Source organism: Cheilinus undulatus, linkage group 16 (genome assembly GCF_018320785.1).
Source record: "Cheilinus undulatus linkage group 16, ASM1832078v1, whole genome shotgun sequence".
Taxonomy (NCBI): Eukaryota; Metazoa; Chordata; class Actinopteri; order Labriformes; family Labridae; genus Cheilinus; species Cheilinus undulatus.
This window is the reverse complement of record NC_054880.1, coordinates 32,334,471-32,351,398: the sequence shown is the minus strand read 5'-3', so window position 1 is coordinate 32,351,398 and position 16,928 is coordinate 32,334,471. Positions and strand designations below refer to the sequence as shown.

Genomic DNA, 16,928 nt, shown 5'->3' with positions numbered 1-16,928 from the left:
TTACATAACATTTTATACAAAATATTCTGAAATGAGTCAAATATTGTTGTGTTTTGTACCAAGAAGACTTTTTAATCCCTTTAAAGGTCTTCTAAGAAAACTGTCACAGATAATGTCACTCTTATTTTACAATAAAATCACAGAAACATAAACAAAGGTAAAGTAAAATCACTTAAAAGTAAGATAGCACACCTGAAAGACAACACGTTTATAACAAAATACCATTGTGCATAAATAAACACACTTAAATAATCTTAAATTAGCTCATATTATCCAGTCTATATAACAGAGGGAATCACTGTGCAAATATGTATGTAATACTGCTTTAACTACAAAAAATACTGTGTTTTTGAAACAAAAAAGAGAAACTGCTCCACCTTAAAAAAGTACTTTTGGATTCAATCTGATATAACAATAAGGGATAAAACATATCATTACATTTTTATAGGCTGATCTTGATTTTATCAATTTTTTCATTTGATTTGAAAGAAACATTTTTAAGTTAATGACCAGCAAAACCAAACAGACTCCCCATATATTTTTCAAATGCACAGAGACTGTGTTTTAAAGTCTTTCAGGGATTTTTTTTTTTTGCAACAACCTGTTGGTCAATTTATGAAATATTTTAAAACTTGCCTTTTCATATTTGGCACCATCAGAGGTCCTCTCCCATTATATTTCAGCAACAAACATTTATTTTCCTGCATTCTTGTCTATTTTCTGGAGTCAATTCCAGCCTCTTCTGCACCTTTTTAAAAGTTTGCTTTTTGTCCTCTTGTGTATCTAAATCTATCTTAGAGTTCATCAGGACAATGCTGACACAGTGATTTTCACTGTGGACAACAAACAGAATTCCCACAGCTGTAGCTTTGCATAAATTGCCTGTTCATATGCAATTTCATATGACAGAGTTACCTTTGCTGCACCAAAGGGGATTATCTTGCACCTTAGGAGAGTACTATGCTTGAATACTGACTTAAAATCTATTTTACAGTGATAGCATGTTAAAATATATTCAGACTGTCGTGTTTTGGCTCTGCTGCCAGGTTAATGTGACTGGTACACAAGTAGATGATTCACAAACTAACAAGACCATTCAATGAATGACCATTTTCAGTTCTTTACAACCTATAAACTCTTTTAAAACTCACATAATAATGTGGAACAGTGCATTTTGAGGTTTTTATTTAAAAAGAAATGGTTATCATTATGAAGTTTGTTCAAAAACATCTGAATTATGCTCCAACGGCTGATGACTTGAAAAATATTCTGTCATTTGCATTAATATGTAGGAAAATAAGAGAAAAATGTAATTTGCTTAATAATGTGGACAGCGGTGTAACTTTGAGTGTGGAGAATGGGGTGCATCCCTTTAGAACAGAGGGCGCCTCATGAGAAGTGTTCAGCTTTATGGCATTAATTCACAGCAGGCTTCAACTCAAATAAAGCATGTTCGCCTGACTTGGTGCTGTTCGGTATGATGGCTGAGGAGAAAAAAAAAAAACAGCAGAGTATACATCCCCACGAATGTGAAAAGTATTTGCCCCCGCCTTGTTAAATCAAACTTGTCTCTTCTCTTGCCACTCAGATCAGCGTAACAAGTTTACACACCTTGCATTACAAAAATGTAATAAATAACCCTGCAATAAAGCACAAAACAGCTGCAGACACTAGCAGAGTCATATTTGCACTAAATTTAGTAAAATCCCTGTAAATCATCGGTTGACCATGTCAGTCCATGACATCTCATTGATTTAACATGAATATCTTTAAGATTTTTATGTTTAGTATAGGTGAAAGCATAGCTTGCAGAGCGGATTCACATCCTAGTAGCAAGATGGATTTGTTTCACACATCCATCTGGGAAACCTTCGATAAACAACGTTTGAGAAAAAACTTGGAGGGTGATTAGATGAACGTTCTGTCAGTCACATCTTTACGGGCCAATCAGAGCAACAAAACACGTGACGCCGTTGCCGCTGCTGAGGTGCATATGTGCAGCTACCGAGGAATAAACTCCATATGTCATGACATGACTTTTGTTGTTTTCTGAAAAAGAAGAACTCAATTCTGTTCTCTGTTCAGCTTTTAATGAAGAAATGTTGTCAAGTTCTGATAAAAATGGCGCTTTGGCAGCATTCATGTTAATGTCATCCGCCATAACGGCACCAGCCTCTTGTTGCTGCTTGCTTACGTCACGACTCCGCTGCGCCCGAAAGTACTGCCCCTCGTCGCTGATTGGGCCTGTCACTTTCTAACCAGGCTCAAATGATTTGGACGGGCTTTGCAAGACGGATTCACCAGTGAGAAACACAGAAACAGGCGTCTCCATCTGCTGTGCAAGATTAACATTTTAGTGCATTATGGCCAATCTTTTGCTGATCAGTGGAAAGATGATAGATTCTTGTGATGTAAATCATTTAACTATTCTACACACCACAAGCTTCAATAAAATGGTCGACAAACTCCAGCTTGTTCACTTTTCTACCTCTTTAATGGAAAACTAATGAGCTTGTTGGAGCCATAAAGCACTTTACTCTCTCTGTGTGTATGTTTGTGTGAATGATGGCTTAAATAACAGCATCACTGTGGCTTAAACATCTCAGATGAGACTTGGTTCACCTCACTGACCCCAAATCTTTCCTTAGTCATGCTGGATAATTACATTAACAACTCTATGAGAGTTTGTGTGTGTTAGAGAAAGTAAACACAAGCGTAGGCTTGTCTGCGTTTTATGAACTTAAGGAAGTCAAAGAGTATGTTTGATGTGGATGAGATGGACTGTGTGGGTGTTGCAGGTCTTTATAGCTGCCTGACGAGAGCTTCAAATATACAGATGCAAAACCCACATGTCTGATCATCCCTCTACTCAGCTAATATAATTAAACTCAAGTACGTTCCTCATCCTGAAGGTGTTACACTTTATATTTATTACACTAATAGCAATGCTTGCCTATAACCAGGCTGCTGAAGATAAAAAATGCAGCGACAGCTTCCTCTTTCTTTTCTAAACTTCTGTCTATGCACACTCTAAGGATTCACAAACAAGATAATGACCCTCTGATTTATGCAATGTGTACCCATTTTGTATTTGATAGCCATACCTCTTATATAGATTTCAAATAAAAACTAAATCTGGTAACCAATCATAATGTAATCATTATCTATCACTGTCTAGTAGGGGAACAGACATGGATTTCTTTGTAATTGTAGTGAAGCCAGAGGTTAACAATGAATGATTTCCTGGGACAACTTCCTTTTCCATTTAGCATTTCTGTCTGCAGTGTAAATACTGTAAACATTGCTACATAACATCTCAAAGAGGTTCAAACATTGAGTACCAGTTCAGCAGTAAAATTTAAGTTATCCTGTGGCTCCATCAGGGTTAACTTTAATGGTGTGAACTTGAAAAAGAAACACATTTTTTCCTGATTTATTCACAATTAAGGGATATTGTGTTTACAGGAATAACAACATCATAATCCAGGTAGACTAAAACTAAAAATCAGAGCTGTAACCATTAATGTGTTAATTGTGATTTCCATAATTAATGCATTAATGCAACCTGAAGTTCCTTATTTCCTTTCAAAACAGAGGAACAGGAAGTTAAATACTCTTAGAAGCCAAATAGGAGATAAATCAAAACTAACAGTCAAAATTAAACACTTTCAGCTGTTCATTTGACAGCTATAGTAAGACTATAAGAGGAATAGAAGACCACTATCAAAATGTAGTTAAAAAAAAAAGGAGATCAGATCAGTCATTTCTGATACATATCAGTTAGTCAGGGAATCCAAACACTGATCGGACTGTTGCCTAAAAACCTGTTGGCTCTGACTGGGGGTTTAAGCTGTTGTCTTATCACTCCTCAAATTCTGTCTGTATCTGCAAGGAGTGATCAAGGTGGAGCCTGACGCCAAATATGTTATGTTGCCATAATAAATGCTTAAACAGACTACAATGTGAGATTATTGGCCGAAATATGATTGATACATCCAACTCAGAGTATGCTACAGCAAGAATCCAAACCTTTCTTAATTCTTGGCTTAGAGACACATTCACATCCCCATTTCACCAATTGTGAGACTACTGGCACCAAGTGGCTGGACCTCTGCTGTGAGTAGTGAGCACCAAGAACATCAGAGCTAACACGAGCAGAAGTGTGAGATGGTATGAAGGAACAGCCAAACAGGAAGCATAAAGTTTAGATGGATGTAAAAATGCAGGTGAATCTTGCTCATTTGTTGCAATAAAACAAGTGTTTAAAAACATGCACAGTGAAACTGCTCACATGTGAACAGACGAGGAAAGGAACTGAACTGAAATTGCAACCACAATGGGCTTAGTTTGTCGCTAACAGCTAACCACATTAGCTTATTTACTCTAAAGGCACAGACTGGGCAAGATATGGAGTTTTGAGACACGAGATCAGGCAAGTCAGTGAAGAGAATCTTTTAGTGTGTGGTGTGCTGCCTTGATCTACGTGTTCGACTCCACACACGACTACACCAACTATACAGCAAAATTAGTGATTATTGGTCACCGTGTGGGGTCTATAATGTTGAAAACTAGTCAAGATTTTAAGGTTTCTCTGTGCACATGTAAACACAGTATCCCAAATATGATCAAAACTGGGATAAGACTCATAACCAGGATAGTCAAGTCCAAGTAAACACACTCATTGATTCCAGAGGAGCTATTTGTGCAGCCACTGTATGTGGATATCGGAGGTCAGATGTTCCCTTCTCCATCTTGGCCTCTCACTGCTTCTCTTGTTGCTGACATTTCCTTTTTGGAGGCATGGAAAGCTCTCTAAAGTCTTTGAGTTCATTGGAGAGCTTTGTGTTTTCTTGGAGCTGCAGAGTGAGCTGGGATCTCAGCTGCTCCAGCTGCTTTGCATGCTGCTTCTCCTTCTCTTCAAATTTCTGTTGCAGGATGGCAATGTCTTGAGCTGACTTCTCCTGTTCCACCCTGAGCTGCACGATGACCTGTTGGCTTTATGATGTTTTCTGCTGATCAGCCTGATATTTTTGAGAGAGAACATCAGACTTATATTTCTCATTCAGTTCATTGTAAGCAGCTCCCATTCTCCGCAGCTTTTCCTTCAGAGGGTTGCTTTTATTTCTCTCCTGCTGGATCTGAGCTTCAAATTGGTCAACACTATTTTTTGTGCACCATTTGAAGCTCCTGGAAGTCATTCTGATTGGAACTTTGAGACTGGATTTGGGTTTTCAGGCTCTCCACCTCTGTACCTCTGCAGCAGGATGCTAATCTCTTCTGCCATCCTCTGACAGCGGGTGTTGTTTTCAGCCATTAAGGATGTTACATATGACTGGAACTGAGAGTTCTTGTCATTGTGAGCCTGCTTTTGCTCACACTGAAGACTCTCCAACTGCTGTCTGGTGTCCTGGATCTCCTCCTTGTGGCACTCACTCTTTTCTGCCAGCTGCTTGGTCAGAGCGTCTCATTCAGTGGCCTGGTCCTGACCCACTTTATCAACGTAAGCCTGTGCTTCTTTCTGCAGGTCACTTTTAAAGGCATCTAACTGGGTCCAGCATTCTGGATCTCGGCCTTGTTTTGCTCACTCTCTTCTGCCAGCTTTTTGTGCAGAGAATCCCATTCAGCAGCCTGTTCTTGACACATTTTGTCAATGTAAGCGTGTGCGTCTTTCTGCAGGTCACTTTTAAAGGTGTCCAAATGCTGTCTGGCATCCTGGATCTCCTTCTTGTGTCACTCTCTCTCTTCTGCCATCTTCTTGTTCAGAGCATTCTGTTCGGCACCATGGTCCTGACACATTTGGTCAATGTAATCCTGTGCTTCTTTCTCCAGGTCACTTTTCTTGGTGTTGCCTTATGAGATCGTTCACAGATAAAAACACTCCACTCATTATGGCTGAGGAAGTGCGAGTGCTGTCTGCACTAGGGGCCTAGTCCCAGATCCGAGTGCACTTGAGCTCAAAGTCTGTTTGTTTTGGTTAGTGTGAATGCAAATGAACTGAACCCGGGTACCGGGCCCAGGGCCACTTAGGGAGGTGTTCTCAGCTGCGATTCAAGTGGACTCTGGCACAGTTTGGATGACATGTGAATGCAATTGCGCCAGGTCTGTTATGACTCACCTTATGGATGAACACAAGTTGGAGTCAGTGAGATGACATGCGAAGGCAATAAAAGTCTCCTGTCACTTCAAAAACTGCTGTATCTGCGCAGCATGAGCCCATTTAATCCTCTAAACTTCACGTAGATGTGCAGATATGAAGAGCAACATTGCTGGCATCTTAAAAAGTGATTTTAAACATCCATGACAGCAGGATGGACTTTTTTGCCAGGTTAAAACAACAACAATCTTCGCTCAGGTCATGATCAGAGTGGTTGCCATAGTAGTTTCTTTATCCCTCATGGCGGGGTGGTAAACCAGCTACATGCATTTTGCTGCCACCTGCTGTTTCAGACTGAGTACATACGCATGTGGGCCCGGGCACGAACCAATGTTGCTAGTGTGAAAGCAAGCTGGAGAGGGAGGAATCGAAACAACTGGGCCTAGTATGAAAGCACCCTTAGAGTCCCTTGGTAACACCATAAAACCTACTCCGAAAACTCCACACAGATTCTGAGGAGTTAAATCATTCCTCTCTAGGAGTTATTAATTGGTGAAGAGCTTAAACTAAGAGTGAATTCTCACCCACTCTCTCAAGTCTCACTATGAACCAGTAATTTATGTGTTAGTTAATCAGGTAGAGAATTGTCTGAGTGCATCACTGTGCCGTGGATACAGTAAGTGTTTAGAAAACACAAACCATTCATCAAGGAATGAGGCTTCTTTGTACCGTATGTGAGTGATTAATTCAGCACCTACATGGTCAAACTGTCTGTTGGGGGAATCAGTAACAAAACATAAAGAAGGATCCTCTTTTTGTGTTTGGATATGTGCGTCGTTTTGTTGGGATTGTATTTAGAGAAAAACTAGAAGGGGTGGATTTAATTGGAGAGACAACGATTCTCTAATTAAAGGAACTAATGGTTGGATGTCAAACAGAGCAAACATTCACCTTAATTGGATAGCAGAAGAGGGAAAATAAGAAGAGCTAAAAATCCCAAACATCCTGTGGGGAATGCATTCATCACAAATTTACAAAGGGCTCATGTTTACCCAGCCACTAATGCACACTTAATCATCAAAACTGAAGGTAAAAACAGACTGTAAAACTTCATGCAGCAATTAAAAGCTTTGTGGTAACATCACATACGAATTCCACTTCAAAACTGACATGGCAACCTCAATGTACACATTTAATAATATACTGAAATAATAATACTGTAATGAGTTAAGTTTTATGATTCATCTCCAGAAAGAACCTTTTTGGATACCCCCCTTGGGACGCAGAGTCACTGGGATAAAAGTCTGATATATAACCAATGACTTGTATAAATGCTGTGAATGTATGGTCTGCTGTTCTTAAGACTGGCTACACACTAGACATTTTGAGGCCCAAGTTTGGACCCAATCAGCGTCTAAATGTACGATTCCAGAGCAGAGCGTAATCCAGATCTTCCATTCTTTTACAGAAAGTATAAAAACATAGCAGCAAACATCAACAAGATTCAAGTAGAGTATTGAAAAGGATCAGACTGGGAATGATAAATCACAAAGGAAACAACAGCATATGATGTCTCACGCAACACATACCACTAAAGCAGTGGTTCTCAACCTTAGGGTGACACTAAGAGGGGGCGACCAGATGCCTTAAAAAATATAATTTTTTTTTAGATAACACTGTTGCCACTTTACACCAATTTTACCAAATGTTAACCCTTTTTCATCGCTTTTAAATACAAATTTGGCCATTTTTAGCACATTTTTTCCACTTAAAATCCAATTTTGTCCATTTCAAACCCCTTCCATCACTTTTTTCTGCTGTTTTTGCCACTTCTAAGCAAATTTTTGCCATGTTGTGCCTATTGTTGCCTCTGTTAACCCACTATTGCCTCTATCAACCCCTTTTTACACCCCTTTTTGCCCATTTTAACCCCAGTTTAAATCAATTCCATTCCACCTAATTTCCAACATTTTTTGCACTTTAAAGCCATTTCAGACACTTTTCACCACTTTTTGTGCCCATTTTTGTCACTTTAACCCATTTTTTTGCCACTTTTATCTATTTTTTGCCACTTTTAACCCATTTATGTTCTTTAAAATAAAGTTTTTTTATTCATCTAAAGAATGCTAAATGAATAAATGAAAAAGTGGTTATTATTCAGGTTAAAAATAAAATATGGTTTTAACAGCTTAAATTCACAATGGACCATGGTTTTGCTGACCTCCATGGGCCCCCAGTTTGGCTGAGTCCCAGAAACCTCCCCCTTTATCCTCCCTATGGGCATCCTGGTCTGCACATGACTATTCTTGAATGTTCCTGGCTGTTCAACCACCTTCAGGTAAAGTGGGGTCCCCAACCAGAGATCTCCTTCAGGTGACACACTAGCTATTCTCTTAGCCCAGCGGTGGCGCAGGTGACTGTCCCTCAGAGGACCCAGTTCGCTTCTCAGAGAGTTCATGTTTTCTGGGGCAGCAGTAGCTCAGTTTGTAAGGACTTGGGCTTGGAATCGGGGCCGCCAGTTCAAGTCCTGGTCGGACCATATCTGGACTTTGGCCTTGTAGCTAGAGAAGTGCCAGGTCGCTTCCTACTGCCAAAGTGCCCAAGAACAAGGCACTGAACCCCCAACAGCTCCTGGCTGTGATTCAACAAGAGATCCAAGGCCATCACTCTGACATCTCTCCATTAGTGCATGTCCATGGGGATTCTATTTGCATTGGCATGTTTTACAGCCTATGTGTGTAGCATGTTCAACAATGGAGTGTAAAACTTTCCCTTCAGGGATTAATAAAGTCTTTCTTCTTCTTCTATCATTTGTAGCACCAGAAGAAGAATGCTGGTCCAAATTGTTTTGTATTAATGTTTATTTTGTGTGGCATTAAGCAAGTGTGCAGACAAACTGATTTTTCTGCTACTCTAGTCTTTAAATGTTTCAGACGGGGTGCTTGGCCGTCGCATCCTGGTGGTAACAGCTTAATTTTTATTTTGATTAGCATGTTAATGAGTAAGGACTGACTACATGAGCGATGCATCTCACCCGCCCACCCTATGGGTGTGTCAAGCACCCATAGGGTGGGCCCACAAGCTACTCTCTCTGCCATAACTAACAGGACAATGATGAATAGAGAGCCTTGATTATTTTGTTTTAGCTGATCTGTAGGTCCATGACGGTAGAATATGTTTGCAGTGTGTTTCATGACAGTGCAAGCATCAGTCTTAAATAGAGTAGTTGTTCTCTTCAATTAAACTCTAAGTAAATCTTTTTGTTTCAAAGCTTTTCAAAGTAAAAGCCCTGATTCACTGAGATTCACTGACAAAAAACCTATAAAAAAGAAAAGACTGTAACAGCATGGAGAAGCAGTCAACATGAGCCTGGTATGAAAACTGACATGGTTTGAGATGAAGCTGACCTGCAGCAGCTACACGCAGCAAACACGCACCCAGTATGACTCTATCATGCCTCAAACACACTTTGGCTTAGTTTAAGACTCAACCTGTGATTATTGCCCATTTAAAAAGGCAACACACCTTAACTCCCTAAACACACATCTGTAGCACATGACTGAATAACAGACTAAAAAGAAAGAGACAGAAAAGTTACTGCTCTCCAGCTCCAATCAAAACAGTCACTCTAAATAATTGCATAACTTTAAGCCTTGATAAAATTCAAATAAGAGTTACATAAAGACTCACTGCTGCACAGCTGTCTAGAACTGAGAAATAACCTCAAGAACCCTTTTTTAACCGGCCTGTAAGCATGTTTTTAACTTTGGTATTTGTAAGAATTTCAGGAACTTGCACTGATTGACTTGCTACCAGTGACTATTTCAGGTTCGACACTGTTGTCTATCTTGTCTTTTTCTGCTTTAGAATCTGTTGTTTGAGTCACCAGCCTGTTTAAAGCTCTTGTGTTTGAGTAGAAACAAATTTTTGGGCTATGGCCCTCCAGCATGGCTGTCAGAGGAGGTGTTGAGATCATCTTAATTGCTTCCTGCAGATTGGACAAAGCCCAAATCATAGAAAGCTGCCAGTATTCTCCACAATACAACAAATACCATTCTCAGACTCTGGCCTTTTCCCTTCACTGTCCAACCCACCCTCACATTTTTTCCTTAACCCTGCTGTGACCTATAAATTTCCCCGCAGGCCTCACTGTTGGTCTGAGATTAACAGATCAGTAAAACTGTTTCTGTCATCTCAGGCCGAAGTTGAACTCAATCCATGGCCTCCCAGACCCTTCATTAAATCCCTTTATTCATCCCTGAATCCTGAAGCATGGATCACTAATCCATCACTCCAGTCCAAGTGCCCGAGCTTGTTATTTGTTGTTGTTCAACCCCCTCATAGGTTGCTCCCCATACAGGGACACAGACTCTTGAACATCTGTTCCAGTGTCACTAAGCGGGTCACTAACCTCTGGGTTGATAATACTTGCACAAAGCAAACGGGGGGACAGACAGATGAGGGAGAGGGACAAAGACAAGCAGACACATGATGTAACCACAAAGATAAAATCAGGGAGCTAAGATGGGAGTAGATCATATCCAGTGAGGGAAGCTTCCAGATACAAAGCATGCTTTAAAAATACTTGACTTAAGAAGAACTATTCATGCCAGAACCCTTGTAAAGAAGTCTGCATGAAGTTGGAGGAGCTCAAGTGTTACCACAGTGCAAAATGGTCAGGAACTTCCCCCCACTAGAGGGCAGGGCGATGATGTAATTCACCTTGAGTGGCTCCTCTGCTTGAGAGGATGTTTAAGTGGTTAACTCAAAACCAGTTACCATCACTGAAGTCCCTGCTACCTGCTGCATGCCCTTAGCCAAACCAAATAAAATGTTGTTGATTTATTGGAGACCGACTGACAAGGACAGAATCCTGCTCTGAAGCATTTCTGTAAAACAGTTCAAGGTTTTTTCCAGGCCTGAAAAAAGTTATAAACTGGTCAGGAGATTAAGGCTGGACCATGTCTGTCTGACGTAATATATACAGGGCCATAAGATTACCTGCTTCCAGTAATACTTGTTCTAAATACTGTTTGGGGTAGCTTTGGTCAGTGGTAGAGTGGGCCATCTCTCAAGGCCAGGGGATCAGACCCCAGCTCACAGAGTCACATGTATAAGTGTACTTGAACAAGACATCCTTGCATGTGAATGTGTACGAGCGGGGTTAATACTGATGGACACTTTACATAGCAGCCTCTGCTATCAGTTCTCAAACATCAAGCACAAATATAAACATTTGTAACAACAGATGCTCTTGTGATGTAGCATAATCAGCAATACATCCGGGATGCTCACAAACCCAATTCAACAAATTCACATGTCAGAATTTTTCTTGCACCTTCTGTCTAGTTTGGCACTTTAACTTGATGCCAGCAATGTACATCCTGATGTTGACCCAAAGGTCATTTTTGCTGATGGGTCTGTATTTACACGCTTTGACATAACAATTTTGGAAGAAAAAAGAAAGAAAAACCCACAATTGTCACTAAAATAACTTGAAACTGACAAAAGTAATGATAAATAAAAAATATGAATATTAATCAATGAAAGTCAGACATTGCCTTTGAATTGTCAACAGAATGATTTCAAAAAACAAACTAATGAAACTGGCCTGGACAAAAATGATGACATCCCTAGAAAGATTGACAATGCTTTGACCATAGCAGCATATTAAACTAAGGCATGTCCTGTAGTAGGCATCACAGGTGTCTTCAAACTTGTAATCAGTCGGCCTATTTAAAGGGTGAAAAGTAGTCACTGTGCTGTTTGGTATCATGGTGTGTACCACACTGAGCATGGACCAGAGAAAGCTAAGGAGAGAGTTGTCCCTGGAGATTAGAAAGAAAATTAAGACAGGCATGTAAAGGTAAAGGCTATGAGACTTTCTCCAAGGAGCTTGATGTTCCTGTGACTACAGTTGTACAGTATTATTCAGAAGTTTAAGGTCCAGGAGACTGCTGCTAACCTCCCTATATATGGCCAGAAGAGCTAAGTTGATGACAAAATGAAGAGGCAGATGATTTGAATTGTAACTAAAGAACCCCGAACATCTTCCAAAGAGATTAGAGGTGAACTCCAAGGCCAAGGTACATCAGTGTTGGGACACATCATCCGTCCCTGGTTTGGACAATTTCAGTCTCGCTGAAATTGGCCAAAATGCGTACCAGCCACAAAGCTTCAGGGAGAATGTCCTTTGGACGGATGAGACAACACTGGAACTTTCTGGACATTGAAATCAGCTCTCTGTTTGCAAAACTGAAGCAAACAAGGAAAAGAACACTGTAGCTACAGTGAAACACAGAGGATGCTCAGTTATGTTCTGGGGCTGTTCTGTTTTGCTGCATCTGGCACAGGGTGTCTTGAATCTGTGCGATGTATAATGAAACCTCAAGACTATCAAAGCATTCTGGAGCAAAATGTGCTGCCCAGTGTCAGCAAGCTTGGCCTCAGTCGAAGGTCATGGGTCCTTCAATAAGCTTCACTCAAGTGAAGCTCTCCAAAATTTCAGTTCCGATGGAAAAAGCCAATGCTGCAGCTCTGCATAGTGGTCAATGGTAGCTGCAACTTTCTGATGGCTTCTGCTCCAAACGTGTCATGTGACTGAGAGCTATGAATAAGAGTGCAATGTACATATTTTATAAAGTGCTTCATTTGAAAGGTAATCTAAGGCTTCAGTTGTTTCACTACTATGAGTACTTTGAGGTTCTTTCACTTTGCGTCATTTCCTTTTGCCTTTTTGTGGAATATCCTGGATTGTCGCAGTCCAACACCATTATATCACTTTCACAGAATAGGGTTTAGTGGTGTTGGTTCAGCTCAACAAGTGAAATCCAGCTGTGCCATTTCTGTGCCATGTCAAGTACTGTGATGCCAGCAAATTTTTCATCATGCAGCAGATGGCACATTATCTCACCCAAAAGCAGAAATGAACCTTTTCAAAATAACTAAGCTGATTAAGAGTTTTTATTTACAGAAAAAATAGTTAACTGATTTGCATGACATTATTATTAGATGTGTCTATTATTATTATTATTATTATCTATTATTTTAATGGAGAAACAAGGACAAAGAATCTACCTGATGAAATCTTTTGTATCAATCTTCCAAGGCTGGATCTTTTATTTTTTATTGAAGCGACCAGTAGCTTTTATTTGGTGCTGAGATTAAAACGGACCTGTCTTCTAATACCCTTTTATTGCCCAGAAACCTTTCAGAAGCCCCTTATTGGACAACAGTGGACACTAAAACAAATTTAATTCTTTGAGTTGGGTTAGCTGCCCCTTAAGGAGGATTGAAGCAGGTTTCACTGAGGGTTTTACAGACTGTTACGTAAAATCCTCCCACACCAGGCTGGAATGATTTCCCTGGGTATTAAATAACAGCATATTGACTCGCAGTGGTCAGAGAGGTACCATCATCATCACAGGGGTGGATGACACCAGTAAAAGTGGCTGGCTCATATCAGGTTTTTAATAAAAGGCCTGTAATAGTACCTCCGTCCAGCTTGAGTAGGGATAAACAGAAGGAGAAAGAAAGTTGTCATGAGCAGGTTGAGACGAGGACTTCACAGAAAAAGTAGAAAAGACTGAGAGAAAAGATAAGTCCAATTTAACATTTCAGAGAGCCAGTCTTTTTCTAAACTCTTTAATGTGCTTAAAAGACTAAAAAGTGCCTCCATATCGCCTGCCAAAAGCTCGGTCATTAGAGAGATGTAAAGAGGGAAAGCGAGGAGAGAGCCATAAGGATAGAAAACGGAGAGACGGGATGTGGAAGTGGTATGCAGCACTAGAATAAAGCCAACCAAGCTGGTGCCATGTGAAAAAAGTGACAGATCAAAGAATCCGACAAGCACTATTGATTTTTCTTTCTTCACTCGAGTGTTTTTCAGGCTCCTATTGCCTTTTCTCCAAGTACAGCAATCTGAGTGGCCACCTGAGACGCCGGGCAGCTCTTATCTTTCATCTATGTTTCTTTTCCTTTGTTTCTTCCCCTCCTGCTTCTCATGTTTTCATCTTCCGGCAAATTGCCAATAATTTCTGGATGAAATCTGCATCTCTCTTCCTGGAACCTTCATTTGAGAGTCACGACTATTCTCTATGGCAGACGATAGAAATATAAAAGATGGTGTACTCTGTGCCTTCTCTCTCAGGCTGTTTTCACTGCAGACTTTTAGTCATATTTCTTTCAGGATACTTAGGATAATGATTGCTTGTCATGATGAAAACACTAAAATCAAATAAGTGTTGCTAGAGAGGTAGCAGAGTAGGCGTACCATAGCTTTTTCTTTTGTCTTTAAACAAAGCTGATAAAAACAGAATTTTGCTAGAATGCTCAGTCTGAGAAAGATCATTCTCTTCATGTTTATTCTAGGGACTGAACATGATTTTCAAATATTTGAATTTTTTTAATCTCATCTTAAAAATGCATTTTATCTACTATTTTCACCAGCGCCTGATTGTAATATGCAACCAGAGGGAGGCTGTGCCACATCTAAATGCTGCCTGCTAGTCACCTTTAAATAAAAAAGAGAAAAAATAATTGGTATTAAGTGAAACAACCTTAGGCAGTTTAACCATTAGGCAGAGTAGGCAACTACCTAGGGCCTTGTGCTCCAGGGGTCTCAAGACAAAGGTGTGCATCAATTAATGAAGAATGCATCTAAAATTAGTAATAAGCAGCAAAGAGAAAGTAAAAAAGAATCGAAATTGTGTTTTGGTAATTAATAAAGTCCCTAGGTAGGCTCCCTGGCCCCCAAAAGACCCAGGATCCCTCTATAAACTTCATGATGTCTTTATATTGAGCAATTAAGATGGTAATTGTACACTGATTTAAGCCCTTTATGGTTGTCTGACTATTCACAGTCTATTACACCACATCCAGTCTCTTCACATTCGGGGGGTTGCCATAATGGTTGCTGTCCCAGGCTGACAGGCTGGAGTCAGTGATTGTATTATAGTTAATGCAGTGCATCAGTGTCCACCACAATGCCACACGAAGAGAAGGTCGAGGTAGCTAGCTTTCTGTTAGGCTGTTAGGGGGAAGCTCTCTGTCACAGGAATGCCTGCCCAAGTGCATTTAGAGCAGTTAAGCGGTCATTTTCTGTGGTGGCGTTGGTAATTTGATGATGGCTTCCTTGTCAGAGTTTTTTTAAGATCCCACAGTGGTGTATGTGAATGCATGTAAGAAGGAACAGTTAATGGAAACACCTGACCACTATAGCGTTGTTGTTAAGATTTGTAAAGTTGGAATTTAGAGAACTGTTTTGATGTCTTTATTTACCTGATGAGGAGGCTGAGGCAGAGCCAGTGCTTAAGGTTCAAGCTGCAAGCTTAACTTTTTAGTTGTTAGTTTTGCAGGAGACGCTGGGAAGACTTGAGTTAGAGACAGGCCAGCATACAGAACTGGCTGGGACCCTCCCTGAAAAGCAGTGAATGGGCCCACCTCATTTGTGATGAAGTGATGATATCAATGCATGAGTGCAGGATCAGTAGCATTGGAACTAGCATCCTTGCCAACAGTTACTTCATTTTGGAGCTGAAAGTGTGTCAAGATGTTATTGGGTTCTGATGTTGAAATGATGTATCCATGCTACTTTTTTAAACTATTTCACAACTTTTCTGCCCATATTTGCCACTTATAACCCATCTGTGCTGCCTTTACCCCCCCCCCCCCCCCAAATTTAAATTTTAACAAATTTCTGCAGTTTTTTTTGCCACTATAAATCTATTATTGCTACCTTTTTCCCTTTTTTGCTCCTTCTAACCCATTTGGGCCATCCTGTGCCCATAATTCCACCTTTTCCCCCTTTTTAAACCACTATTTTCCACTTTTTGCCTACATTGCCACCATTAAACCATTTGTGCCACTTTTAGTCTATTTTTTCCTCACTTTTAACCCATGTTGCCTATTCGTTTTGACACTTTAAATACATTTTTGCAAAAATTCTTTTTGCCACATTTAACCCAATTTAGTTCCTTTTTTTTTGCCACTTTTAACTTATTTTTTGCCAATTCTTTCTGCCACTTTTAACCCATTTTTGTCAATTCTCTTTACCCTTTTTAACCAATATTTGTAGACTATTTCTGCCACTATTAACTCATTTTTTCTTCTACTTGTAACCCATTTTTATTAGCTATTTCTGACATTTTTAAACCAATTTTTGTCAGTTCCTTCCATCACTTTTAACCCTTCTCTGACCATCTTCTTTTTGCTTATTTTCATCATTATCTAATTCATTTTTTTTTAAGTTGCCTACATTTTTTTCTACTTCTTTTTCTGGTTTCCTGACATGGAAAGCCATGAATTCATAGCTAAGCCATGTGAACCTCATGGCTTATAGTCCTAATAGTATAGTCCAGCGAGCACATCCACATTGTAAACATCACCAAAAAATGTTATTCTCTTTTAAGAAAAGAGGTTTAGATGTTGAAAAGGTTGTATACCCCATCACAGATAAATAAAACACATTTTTTGTTGTTTTGATAAGAGTGGTTAATATTCAGGTTAAAAATAAAATATGGTTCTCACAGCTTAACTTCACAATGGACCATGGTTTTGCTGACCTCCATGGGACCCCAATTTGGCTGGGCCCTAGAAAGCTCTCCCCTTTATCTCCCCTTATGGGCAGCCTTGGTCAGAGAGGACGTGACAACAAACTGAGAATGAAGTTAGAGGTAGAGCAGTCCAGGTTGTAGCTGATCACACTATGAAGTATGTGAGTCAGGAAAGTCAGAAGTGTGTAATGTGCATGAGTGGAGACAATGTGTGTGTCAATGCTGTGAGATGCAAACAGAACTAGAGCTTAACTCAGTCTAAAATAACTAAACAGAAGTGT

The 16,928-nt window shown here is 39.9% G+C and overlaps 1 protein-coding gene across 1 annotated transcript in view; it reads right to left on the bottom strand.

Moving 5' to 3' along the window:
• LOC121524316 (hippocalcin-like protein 1) overlaps positions 1–16,928 on the bottom strand; it is an 81,083-nt gene that overhangs the window by 21,335 nt on the left and 42,820 nt on the right. The gene's annotated exons all lie outside the window — the stretch shown is intronic.